Genomic DNA, 13,579 nt, shown 5'->3' with positions numbered 1-13,579 from the left:
GTCATGGTGCTTTTATTATGGCATAAATCTAACCCAGTAATGAAGGTAAGTTTTCATAATTAAACACATCACTTTCTAGATGTGTTTGTTATGTCTTGAATTTTATATTAAGTTTGGGTTTGTTTTTGAGGTCATTTTTTTTTTAAAGTACAAAATATACTATTCAGCTATTGCTCATTTTCACTTATGTATATGTTTTGGATTATTTTACATGTGATGGCTCGGAAAAAAAGAATATTTGTCTGAATGAAGAGGAATGAGCTGCATCTAACAATGTGTTGCTACAGTATCGCATAGCAGACATGATAGTAGAATGGTGCTTTATGGCATCATTTGGTTCCATATACCAGAACTTGAATTTTTCTGCTGATATCACCATGACTCATGCTTCATTTTTATTGCAGATCTGAAAGATGAACCCCATATAGATCAGTCTGAAGTCTTTGAGTTTAAGTGATGTCAGGGCAGCCAAATGTTGGACCTTCTGTCACACAAGCCATAAAAGAATGCACATTCCATATTAGCAGCTAAGTTGTTTTAAGTACATACTAGAAATGTCGACCTTTAATATATGACATCATCCACTTTAAACACTTTAAAGGGTTTTTTTGTTTGTTTGGTTTTGTTTGGTTGGTTTCTTTTGTAAATCATAATACTGCATATACTCCATATTCTACATTATATAACTATGGATGGGGTCTGGTCATCTATATTGACTTATGGAGAAGACTTTTTTATTTTAATTTGACACTATCCTAAATGTATTACAGTATATTAAGTTAAACGGGGTCTAAGGTAGAATAGTAATTTTATGAAAGAAACCCCATTGGCTTATGAATATAAAGCAAAGGGATAATTAAAATGAGAAAACATTTTATATTGCATAAATAATTCCTTCCCTGAAAAGAGAGGCGATTCTGTCTTTATCAACAGCAGTGTTTCCTAAGCTCCAAGGAAAACATCTCTGAGCTTGTTTAGGTATTGAACCTTATCATTACATGCAAAGCATTAGCCTTTGGCAAAAAGGGAGGGATGAGAATTAAATCTTTGAAATAGCTTCAATTATAGCAGCAGGATTAGTATGTGCTATTTCTCTCTGAGTCCTCACATGGATTTAAGATCTATTGCTTTTTTCTCCATAAAGTTTAAAGTGTCTCTTTCCTGAAGAGAAGAGCATTATCCTTAATTAAAACTCCTGAGAGAGCTTTGGAGGTCTGTAGTTCAGATTGTATTGTTTGAGACTTTCATTTAAGAATTTAAGCTCTTCCTACTACCTTTCTGATTTTGTTTCAAGATTGTTTATTTGAGGGGCATAGGAATCAATTTAGTTACAAGTAGTTGGGTAGCTTTTGGTACAGTTTATAATAATACCTCTGTAGGCAGACACATGAAAAAATGAGATTTTACTGTCAGAGAAACACAACAGGTCCACTGATTACTCACAGAACAGTTTATTTCAAATATGTGTACAATAAATAAATACCCCATAAAATTACATTACTTGATCTGTAGGTGCTGCCTTTCTTGAAATTTACTCAAACAATAATAATGTTCACTGGAACAAAGAAATATATTTTGATAAAAGCAAATATAAGCTGCCTACATAGTCAGATGGGATATATGATTCATAGAGCTTGTTCTAATTCTCCATCAAACATTTTCCTTAAGCAACCCCCAATTATTTCACTAAAGTTGAGCCTTTCATTTATAAATTCAAATTTAACCTCTCTAGGAGTCCTGTAACTGCCACAGAGCCCTATTCTCTCCAAAAGAACACTCTAGCTATAAAAAGTTCACTGATTATTAGTTGAGTAAGGTGGAAGTTTTCAGTATGGAAGAGAATTAATTCTAGTTATATATATAATGCAGAATTAACAAACAGATTATATAAGGAGCTAAAAAGAAAGTGAGAAAGAGAAAGAAAGAAAGAGGAGGAGATAAAGAAAGAAAGAAAGAAAGAAAGAAAGAAAGAAAGAAAGAAAGAAAGGCAAAGAGAGAGAGAGAGAGGAAGGAAGGAAGGAAGGAAGGAAGGAAGGAAGGAAGGAAGGAAGGAAGGAAGGAAGGGAGAAAGAAAGAAAGAAAGAAAGAAAGAAAGAAAGAAAGAAAGAAAGAAAGAAAGAAAGAAAGAGAAGGAAAAAAGATAGAGAAGGAATGAAAGAAAGAAAGAGAGAAAGAGAGAGAAAGGGAGAAAAAGAAAAAGAGAGAAAGAAAGGAAATGTTCAAAAATAAATAGCCATAGATCTGAGTGGAGTGTTCTCAACAAAAGAAATAAAAATGGCTAGGAAATAACTCAAGACATGTTCATCATTGGTAGAAATTAAAGAAATGACAATCCAAAGGATTGAGATTTCTTTTTAATCCAGTAATAGTGGCTAAGATCAACAAAACAAATGAAGAAAAATGCTGGAGAGGATGTGGTGATGGAACAACCATTACTCTTTGTTGATGGGAATAAAAACTGGTAAAGGCACTCTGGAACTCAGTGTAGAGAACTCTCAAAGAAAAACTAATTATACATCCTGCATTTGACATAGGAATACCGCTCCATGGCATATGCCCCAAATATTCAAATATTGTATTCCACAGTGACCATGTCCACTGCCACTCTAATCAGAATACCCAGGAAAGGGAAACAATCTAAAGGCCATACAACTGATAATTGGGTAATAAATATGTGTCAGAAAGATAAAATAGAATTCTCCTCAACTGGAAATGAGTATTTAAATAGATGGAACTAGAAAATATAATAGTGAAGGAAAACCTAACCCAAACAGAAATATGCCACAATTTCTCCCTTATTTGTGAAACCTAGGTCCAGATCTTCAGCTGTGTAGTGTGGACCTTTCATCAAAGAAATCTCTCCTTGCAGCAGACAGGGATCATTACAGAAAACCACAACTGATCAAATTGAATCGAACAACTGGTTGTGGAACACCAAGCCCAAACAAATACATACACAATACAAATCCTTCACACAAAGCTTAGGGAACATCATGGAAGCCATAGGGAAAGATTATAAGAGCAGAGGACCAGGAAGTATATATAGGATGTGCATCCTGGAAAGGACAGGAAAGCGATTCTCATGATAAGACAACAATATGCCTGCCTAAACAATTACACCACCAACAAATAAACAATTGAAAAGGAGAAATCTCACAGAGATCCACCACTAGAAAAAAGAACTACAGGAAACCAAGGAATACTGAAAGCAGGGAAACTAGTCTTAGCAAGAGATGAGCTCTGATTGGTATTCAATACCCAGTGGTCAGCCTTGAAATAACACACATACCAGTAAAAATAAAGGGACTAAGCAAGCTGTATCTATATTTTTATGCAAATATATCCCAAACCCCTAACCTTGCCAATACAACTTACTTTTGTAAAAATGACATAAAGGGACAACTAAGAAATGTGAGAAAATATTTTAAAAATGTACACCTGATGAACAGTGAATTATAGATTTCACATAAAATTAAGACTCAAAGCACTCAGTAAGAAAACAAATGATCATATTTAAAATGGGCGAAGGATCTGAATAGATAATGCATAGATGAAGACATGCAACAGCTAATAGATGCATTTAACAACAGGAAAAAAAGACTCATTATACCAGTGCTATTTGTCTGATTTAAACTAGGATGGTCATTACAAAGAACACAAAAAGATAATGTAAGAAAAGTGAAGTTAAGCCAGGCAGTGGTGGCACATACCTTTAATCCCAGCACTTGTGAGGCAGAGGCAGAGGCAGGCAGATTTCTGAGTTCTAGGCCAGCCTGGTCTACAAAGTGAGTTCCAGGACCGCCAGGACTACACAGAGAAACCCTGTCTTGAAAAGACAAAAAAATTAAAAAATAAAAATAAAAGATAAATAAAAATAAAAAAATAAAAGAAAAATGGAAGGGGAAGTTAATTGAACCTTTGCTCACCACTGATAAGAATGAAAACTTCCTTAGTCATTAGAGGATACAGAAGGGAAGCCTGTCAAAAAATTAAAGCTAGCATTTCCATTTCTTCCTGAAATTCACAACTGGGTATTTATATCAAGGAAAAGAAATCAGTAGGTAATACAAACTCATGTGATACCAAGTTTAAAGAAGCAGTACACTCAATAAAAAGACCGTATGGATCCTCCTAAATGTTTTTCAATGAATGAGCACTGATATTTTGTCATCATATGTACACTGGTCAAACCAAGGTTTATTTCTCACACCCCTGTCAATCATTTTTCTATATTTTTTGTTTCAGGCATGCTACTTTGTGTCTTAGAGCAATGATCTTAGTTGGCCAACTCAGCAAGTAATTTAGCAAATGTTGGTGGATTAGAAAGTGGTGGAGCTTTAAAAGAGGTGACAGTCAATGCCACCTTCTACTCCCTCAGACTTCCTTCTAAATTCTGTCAATGCCAGCCTCCTTGAAGTGAAGATCTAAAAAAATAAATAAATAAATAAAAAGAATAAATAACACAAACACTTCTTGTAGTCATTCTCTGTATTTCTATATAGTTAATTTGTATTTTACAGCAGCATCTTATTTTTTAATCTCTTTAACAAACAATTCCAATATTGATATTCTCTATGAAAGGGGAAATGTAACTCCAAAAGCTTCATGATGTTTTTCAAACTCTTTGAAAAAGGATATAATTATTTGATCCAGAATGACTTGGACTATCAACGTCCCTTCATCCTGGGATTAGAGTGGTGGGATTTGATGTGCCCTGTACCATCACATTCTGAAGGCTTGAGGTTTAGAATGCTCCTGTCTTTTTGGAAGTCTGTCACAAAGTTCATTGGGTTTTTTTCCATACCTCCTTTGTAGCAGAGCTCCAAAATGCAGGAACCAATGAAGATGCACCCACACTCCACTCAGTATTACTTCTTAGATTCAAATTCATCCATAGCAAATGCTGAGTGCTAGTAAAATCATAAATTTTGTTATTTATTTTATTCCAAACTTGAATGTAAAAAGTATGTACTTAAACATACATTTGCATAAGTGATATCTTTTTTTGAAAACTATAACATTAACTTCTACATTCTATTCCTTTCTTCAACAAAACGCCGTGTGCTATACTAGTGTTCTCATATCATATTTTCCAGTATTTTATCTAGCGAAGTACTTTTTCTCCCAGTGCTACCATTTACAAGGACATAAATGACTTGAAAAATTTACTTTTGACAAACTAGCCAAACTCAGTGCTGTGGATCGATGAAGGACTGTGGCAATAGCCACTAAAAAACAGAACCAAAAAAAAAAAAAGAATCAGAAACTAAGAAGGTCATTTTTCTTCATATCTTACAAATTTATTCTAGAGATCAATATGGTGTTGAACTCTCCTAACCTCTTCATTTCTGTTTATGTTCAGAGTTTAGGGAAGGCTAAGGAGGGAACATGCATCCACTCCTATGTCTCTTCCTCCTTACAGTTTTTAATTACTAGATAACACAAGAACCACATCTCAGGAAGTAAATACTAGAATATAGCAAAATACAAGCACTCAGCTCCTTGGTTAGAAAATGATAGGAAAACTTTGTCCCAAAATGAGTAAGATAAATTTTCTTTTCTTTATCACTTATTCAACCTGATTTATGGGTAGAAACTAGTCCAAAAGAATCCCAATACATACAGCCTATTGCTATTGTTGTTGGTTGCATCCCAGAGATAAGATAAATCCCTGTTCCAGATGCCACAATGCAGTTCATGATCATAGGCACCTGTATAGCAATGATGCCATGCAACAGTGACTTGGTCACTTCTCAGTGGGCAAGGAGGCATAGAGGGAAGAAAGCTAGCATTCCATTGACTTTCTATTTTTATTTACTTTTTAGTCATTCTACTATATCTATCAATGGTGTAGTGGTGCTCACATTCAAGAAAGAGCTTGTTACTCAGTTAATGCTCTCAGGAAATGCTCTCACAGATACTCCCAAACATATCATGGATGACATAGCATTTAGGAAAGGAGGGTGGGGTAAACAGTTTAGTTTAGGTTTTGATCCCTCGTTATAATTATAAAATCATTGAGAATCCACACTGGTATGAACATAAATCCCCTAGTTGCATCCTATCAACAGTCAAAGGCAGAGATAAATAAATGTTTGCATGCTGCCAACTTGGTTGTGCACAGCTTGATTTCCATACACATACAGTTCAGGACCTCAAGTCTAGGGAACAGTACAACTCACACTGGGCTGGATCATCTCATACCCATATTAATTAAGTTAATTAAGAGAGTCCCCCACAGACATGCACATAGGCCTTCTCAACGTAAACAATCCCTTATTGTGACTGTCTTCTCAGGTCAAAAAGAAAATATTTGTGAAATGGTATTTTATATAAGCCAAAAACAAAATGGAAAATGAGCTGAAAGCACCAGCTTTATTTAATAGACAAAGCCTCGGCTATAATGCCAAGATATTTATTTGTTCTGCTTGAGACAGCAGAAATGCTATCTGATTACAATAATTTTCTCAGATTTCTCTTAATTTTAAGGCATTATGGTCCATATAGTCTCTGATGCAAATACTTAATTATAAATTAAGTACATAAAATATATAACAAATGATCATAGCAGCATGTGTGATATAGTCTATAAATGAGAGTTAAATGAAGAGTCTATATATATATATATATATATATATATATATATATATATATATATATTAACAATGCAACATTTGTCCATTAGCCTTTGTTTTTATTTATTGTTTACCATTCTTAGTATCTTTCACTGGTATTTTGGTGAGTTTTTTATATACCTTTAACTCATTTAATGTCTATGTCACCCTTTCACATTTTCTTTTCATTTTAAATAATTTTAAATATTAGAAAGGCAACAAGGTAGATGGATATAAACTAGGAGTATTATATATAAATCAAGAAGGTATATTCAATTCTTTTAAGTTCTTTATATACAGGGATTCACCTGCCAAAGGTTTTTAAATGCTAACTCATTTTGATATCTGATGAATTGGTATTTATAACTTAAATGAACATTTCACTATTTTAAACTGTATACCTATGGGCAGACTAAGTATGCTATTTTAATTTTCCTCAAAGGTAGACTCCTCCTTACTTCATACTTAATTTATTTTGCTCACATGGTTGATTAAGCTTTAATGAAGGAAGTAATTTGCACTTAATTGAAATAACTCAAAGTACATCTGTTCTCAAGAAAATCTTACTAGAGAGGCCTCTTTCTAAATAGAACAGTGAACGGAAAATAAAAACCATTGCATTAGAAGTAAAGAGGCTTGATGGTTGATATATAATCCAGAAAGATAAAATACAGAAGACACGGTAAACTGTATATCATAGGTGAAAATGAATTGCTACAGACTCTTGGTGAATAAACATGCTGATTAGAGACTGAGTAATTTAACCAAAAGCCTAAAAGTAGTTATTAAATTAAATAATATTGTTATCTAGGAAAGATATTTCATATAGAAACAAGATTGTTATTTGAATATTTCCTTGATTTCTCAGTATTTCTAACAAATATTGGGGCTATAATAAATTGTATTAGAGTTTCATTTTTTCTAATAATTTGACCAGAAAAAATTATATTCTGCTATTAAGATAATGTTAAATATCATATGCAAATAGTGATATCTTGACTCCCTCCCTTCCAATTTGTATCCCTTTGATCACTTTTTGTTGTCTAATTGCTTTGGTTAGAAATTGGGAGTACTATATTGAATATGTAGAGAGAGAGTGGGCAGCCTTGTCCCTGATTTTTATAGGACTGTTTTGAGATTTCTCCATTTAGTTTAATGTTGGTTATTGGTTTGCTGTATATTGCTTTATTGTACTTAGGTATGGGCCTTGAATTCCTGATCAGACCAATACTTTTAACATAAATAGGTGTTGTATTTTGTCAAAGGCTTTTTCTGCATTCAATGAGATGACCGTCTAGTTTTTTTTTTCTTTGAGTTTGTTTATATAGTGGATTACATTGATGGATTACTGTATATTGAACAATCACTGCATCCCTGAGATGAAGCCTACTTGATCATGGTGGATGATCATTTTGATGTGTTCTTGCATTCAGTTTGTGAGAATTTTATTAAGTATTTTTACATCAATATTCATGAAGGAAATTGGTTTATAGTTCTCTTTCTTTGTTGGATCTTTTTGTGGTTTAGGTATTAGTGTAACTGTGGCTTCATAGAAAGAATTAAATAATGTTCATTCTGTCTCTATTTTATTGATTAGTTTGAGGAGTATTGGTATTAGATCTCCTTTAAAGTTTGAGAGAATTCTGCACTAAAACCATCTAGCCCTGGGCTTTTCTTGGTTGAGAGACTGCTTCAATATCCTTGGGGGTCATTGGGCTATTTAGATGGTTTAACTGATCCTGATTTAACTTTGGTATGTGATATCCATTTTTGTATCCATTCCTCTGTTGAGGGGCATCTGGGTTCTTTCCAGCTTATGGGTATTATAAATAAGGCTGCTATGAACATAGTGGAGCATGTGTCCTTCTTACTGGTTGGGACATCTTCTGGATATATGCCCAGGATACGTGATATCTATCTTGAAAATCATGCATTCCATCCAGGTTTTGCAGTTTTGTTGAGTATAGTCTTTTGCAGTAGGATAAAATTACTTTTTTAAAAAATTTTTTTATTACGTATTTTCCTCAATTACATTTCCAATGCTATCCCAAAAGTCCCCCATACCCTGCCCCCCACTTCCCTACCCACCCATTCCCATTTTTTGGCCCTGGCCTTCCCCTGTACTGGTGCATATAAAGTTTGCATGTCCAATGGGCCTCTCTTTCCAGTGATGGCCAAATAGGCAATCTTTTGATACATATGCAGCTAGAGTCAAGAGCTCCGGGGTACTGGTTAGTTCATAATGTTGTTGCACCTACAGAGTTGCAGATCTCTTTAGCTCCTTGGATACTTTTTCTAGCTCCTCCATTGGGGGCCTTGTGATCCATCCAATAGCTGACTGTGAGCATCCACTTATGTGTTTGCTAGGACCCGGCCTAGTCTCACAAGAGACAGCTAGCTATATCAGGGTCTTTCAGCAAACGCTTGCTAGTGTATGCAATAGTGTCAGCGTTTGGAGGCTAATTATGGGATGGATCCCTGGATATGGCAGTCTCTAGATGGTCCATCCTTTTGTCTCAGCTCCAAACTTCGTCTCTGTAACTCCTTCCATTGGTGATTGTTTCCAATTGTAAGAAGGGGCAAAGTGTCTACACTTTGGTCTTCGTTCTTCTTCAGTTTCATGTGTTTTGCAAATTGTATCTTATATCTTGCTGTACTAAGTTTCTGGGCTAATATCCACTTATCAGTGAGTACATATCATTTTAGTTCTTTTGTGATTGTGTTACCTCACTCAGGATAATGCCCTTCAGGTCCAACCATTTGACTAGGAATTTCATAAATTCATTCTTTTCAATAGCTGAGTAGTACTCCATTGTGTAAATGTACCACATTTTTTGTATCCATTCCTCTGTTGAGGGGCATCTGGGTTCTTTCCAGCTTCTGGCTATTATAAATAAGGCTGCTATGAACATAGTGGAGCATGTGTCCTTCTTACTGGTAGGGACATCTTCTGGATATATGCCCAGGAGAGGTATTGTGGGATCCTCCATTTTTAATTCCCTTGTTTCCCGTTATTATGTCTTCCTTTTCATTCTTGATTTTGTTAATTTGAATAATGTCTCTGTGTCCTCTGGTTAGTCTGGGAAAGGGTTAGTGTATCTTGTTGATTTTCTCAGAAAACTAACTCCTAAGTTTTTGGATGCTTTGTATAGTTCTTTTGATTTTGACTTGGTTGATATCAGCCCTGAGTTTGATTTTTTTCCTGCATTCTACTTCTCTTGGGTGTATTTGTTTCTTTTATTTTCTAGAGCTTTCAGATGAGCTGTTCAGATGCTAGTGTATGCTCTATCCCAGTTTCATTATGGAGGGATTTAGAGCTATGAGTTTTCCTCTCACTACTGCTTTCATTGTGTCCCATGCATTTGGATAAGTTGTGCCTTCATTTTCATTAAATTCTATAAAGTCTTTAATTTCATTGTGTAGATCATTATTAAGCTTCCATGTGTTTATGTAAGCAACTCAAAAAATTCTACCATAGAGTTCCTAAACAACTTCAGCAACGTGGCTGTATATAAAATTAACTCAAACAAATCAGCAGCTTTCCACTACTCAAAGGATAAAAGGGAGGAGAAAGAAATTAGGGAAACAACACCCTTCACAGTAGTCATAAATAATGTAAAATATCCTGGTGTGACTCTAACCAAGGGAGTGAAAGATCTGTATGACAAGAACTTCAAATCCCTGAAGAAAGACATTGAAGAAGGTTTCAGAAGATGGAAAGATCACCCATGCTCATGGATTGGCAGGATTAATAAAGTAAAAGATGGCCATCTTTACCAAAAGCAATCTACAGATTCAATGCAATCCTCATCAAAATTCCAATTCAGTTCTTCATAGACTTGGAAAGAACAAATCTCAAATTCATTTTCAATAAAATAAAAAAACCAACCCCAGGATATTGAAAACTATTCTCAACAATAAAACAACAACAACAACAAAACACTTCGGGGAATCACCACTTCTGACCTCAAGCTATACTACAGAGCACTAGTGATAAGAACTGCATGGCATTGGTACAGAAACAGGCAAGTAGATCAATGGAATAAAATTGAAGACTTAGAAGTGAATCCACACACCTATCATCACTTAATATTTGTCAAAGGAGTTTAAAACCACCCAGTGGACAAAAAACAGAATTTTCATCAAATGGTGCTAGATCAACTGGTAGCCAACATGCAGAAGAATGCAAATTGATCCATTCTGATCTCCCTGTGCAAAGCTCAAGTCCAAGTAGATCAAAGACCTCCACATAAAGCCAGATACACTGAATGTAACAGAAGAGAAAGTGAGGAAAGCCTCAAACACATGAGTGCAGGGGAAATTTCCTGAACAGGACACCCATGGCTTAAGCTCAAAGATCAGAATCAACAATGGGACCTCATAAAATTGCAAAGCTTCTGTAAGGCAAAGGACACTGTCAATAGGACAAAACTGCAACCAACTGATTGGGAAAAGATTTTACCAACCCCACATGCGATAGAGGGCTAATATCCAATATATACAAGGAACTCAAGAAGTTATACTCTGGAGAACCAACTAACTATATTAAGAAGTGGAGTACACAGCTAAGTAAAAAAATTCAACCAAGTAATCTTGAACGGCTGAGAAACAATTAAAGAAATGTTCTTTGCATCCCATTAGTTTGGGTATGTTGTGCCTTCGTTTCCATAGAATTCTAGAAAGTCTTTAATTTCTTTATTTCTCTTTTGACCAAGCTTTAATATGTATGTGGGATATCTGCTGTTTTTGTTATTATTGAAGACCATCCTTAGTGTCTGGTGATCTGATAGGACTTGTGGGATTATTTCAATCTTCTGGTATCTATTGATGCTGTTTTTGTGACTGATTATATGATCAATTTTTGAAAATGTAGTATGAGGTGATGAGAAGAAGGTATATTCTTTAATTTAGTATGAAATGTTCTATAGATATCTGATTAATCCATTTTTATTCATAACTTGTTAGTTCCACTATGTACCTGTTTAGTTTCTATTTCCGTGATTTTTCCATTGATGAGAGTGGGGTGTGTATGAGGTGCAATGTATGCTTGGAGCTTTGTAGGACTGAATTTGTGGGAAGATATTGTGTAAATTTGCTTTTGTCACAGAATATCTTGGTTTCTCCATCTATGTTAATTGAAAGATTTGCTGGGTATAGTATCCTGGGCTAGCATTTGTGTTCTCTTAGGGTCTGTATGACATCTGCCTAGTATCTTCTGGCTTTTATAGTCTCTGGTGAAAAGTCTGGTATAATTTTGATAGGTCTGATTTATGTTACTTGACCTTTTTCCCTTGCTGCTTTTAATATCCTTTCTTAGTTTTCTGCATTTGGTGTTTGGATTATTATGTGGCAGGAAGAATTTCTTTTCTGGTCCAGTCTATTTGGAGTTCTGTAGGCTTCTTGTATGTTCATGGGCATCTCTTTCTTTAGGTAGACAAGTTTTCTTCTATAATTTTGTTGAAGATATTTACTGAGCCCTTAATTTGGAAATCTTTGTTCTCTTCTAAACCTATTATCCTCAGGTGTTGTCTTCTTCTTGTATCCTGGATTTCTTGAATGTTTTGAGTAGGAGCTTTTTGAATTTTTTTCCTTTTTCTATTAATTTTTTAATTGGATATTTTCTTTATTTACATTTCAAATGTTTTCTCCTTTCTAGGTCTCCCCTTCAGAAACTACCTATCCCATCTCCACTCCCACTGGTTCTATGAGGGTGCTCACCAACCCACCCTCTCCTGCCTTCCAGATCTGCCTTTCCCCTACATTTTGGCATTGAACACACTCAGACCCAAGGGCCCAAGGTCTGCTCCTCCCATGGATGTCCAACAAGGCCATCCTGTGCCACATATGCAGCCGGAGCCATATAAAATGTCCAATAAAATAAAAAGACATCACTAACATTAACTGAAGATGATGGGGCTGCTTGGTTACCATGCTGCTGAGCCTTCACACACAAATAGACACAAAGACATCAATAATAACCACTCCATGTTTTCCTGGCTTTTGGCTTTAGCTCTAGATACTAGACGTGCATCAAGTCTACTTATGCCTATCCTTTGGATCTGATGTTTTCAGTGTTCACAGGAAGGAGAGAGAGAGAGAGAGAGAGAGAGAGAGAGAGAGAGAGAGAGAGAGAGAGAGAGAGAGAGAGAGATCCCTTAAACTGCAATGTACTGTTCTTTGATAAAGAGACTGGGGAGACCTTTGCTGTTTTTCTAGTAGTCTCATGTCCCTTGCCACTGCCACAGACACTTTTTGTCCATTAATAATGCCCTCTGGTTTTTAATCAAGAAAGAGTTTAGATGACTGTGGTGCATACCTACATTTCCCCTCCTCATATCAAGTCCTGCCACTCTCTGCTCTAAGATCTATACCCATTACAATGTCAAGAGCTCAAACTTGACAATAGTCTTGAAACTATTGTCTCAAGAGCGGTATTTTGGTATTTTTTTCTACCAAAGCCAGTTGGTTGTAAAATGTATAGGAAACATCAAACTATCAAATGTTTATATATCTGGTAATTCTATAAATACCATAAAAAATAAAAAATGTGAAATCACCAAAGGAGATTCAATAATTTACTAAAGTGAACTGGAAACCTAAACAACAATTGATATTTAATGACTATTAAGGTTAGACAGCTATAAAGAATATAGACAGAAAATTGAGCAAATCAAGAAAATAAAACATAAATAAAATGAAAAGTTCAAGGAGTTAGAAGTCATTAAAACAACAAATATTTTTTTTTAACTTTCATATACAAATCCTTCCATTCTCCTCTTTTTTCTTTCAGTGAAAATTAATGTTTTTATATGATATGATATATTTTGATTGCAGGTTCCTTCTCCCCCAACTCCTTTGAGATCCTCTTCACATTTCCTCCCATTTAAATCCAAATGCTTTCTGTTTCTTCTTAGAAAACAATAAGGCACATAAAGCCTATTGAGAAAGAAAAGAAAAGAAAAGAA

At 35.0% G+C, this 13,579-nt stretch overlaps 1 long non-coding RNA gene across 2 annotated transcripts in view; it reads right to left on the bottom strand.

Moving 5' to 3' along the window:
* Positions 1 to 13,579, bottom strand: part of LOC110304996 (uncharacterized) — a 141,724-nt gene that overhangs the window by 19,737 nt on the left and 108,408 nt on the right. The window contains exon 6 of one of the 2 annotated variants that reach the window (XR_002379124.2): positions 4,290 to 4,424. The exons of the other annotated variant lie outside the window; for it this stretch is intronic. This is a non-coding gene — a long non-coding RNA (uncharacterized LOC110304996). Of the gene's footprint in view, positions 1 to 4,289; positions 4,425 to 13,579 lie in introns of those variants that run through there. 2 annotated transcript variants of the gene reach the window in all.

The sequence above is a fragment of the Mus caroli genome, unplaced genomic scaffold, assembly GCF_978045245.1.
Source record: "Mus caroli unplaced genomic scaffold, Mus_caroli_1 scaffold_1, whole genome shotgun sequence".
Lineage (NCBI taxonomy): Eukaryota > Metazoa > Chordata > Mammalia > Rodentia > Muridae > Mus > Mus caroli.
Note: the sequence above shows the minus strand (reverse complement) of the source record. Positions and strands in the feature narration are given on the sequence as shown.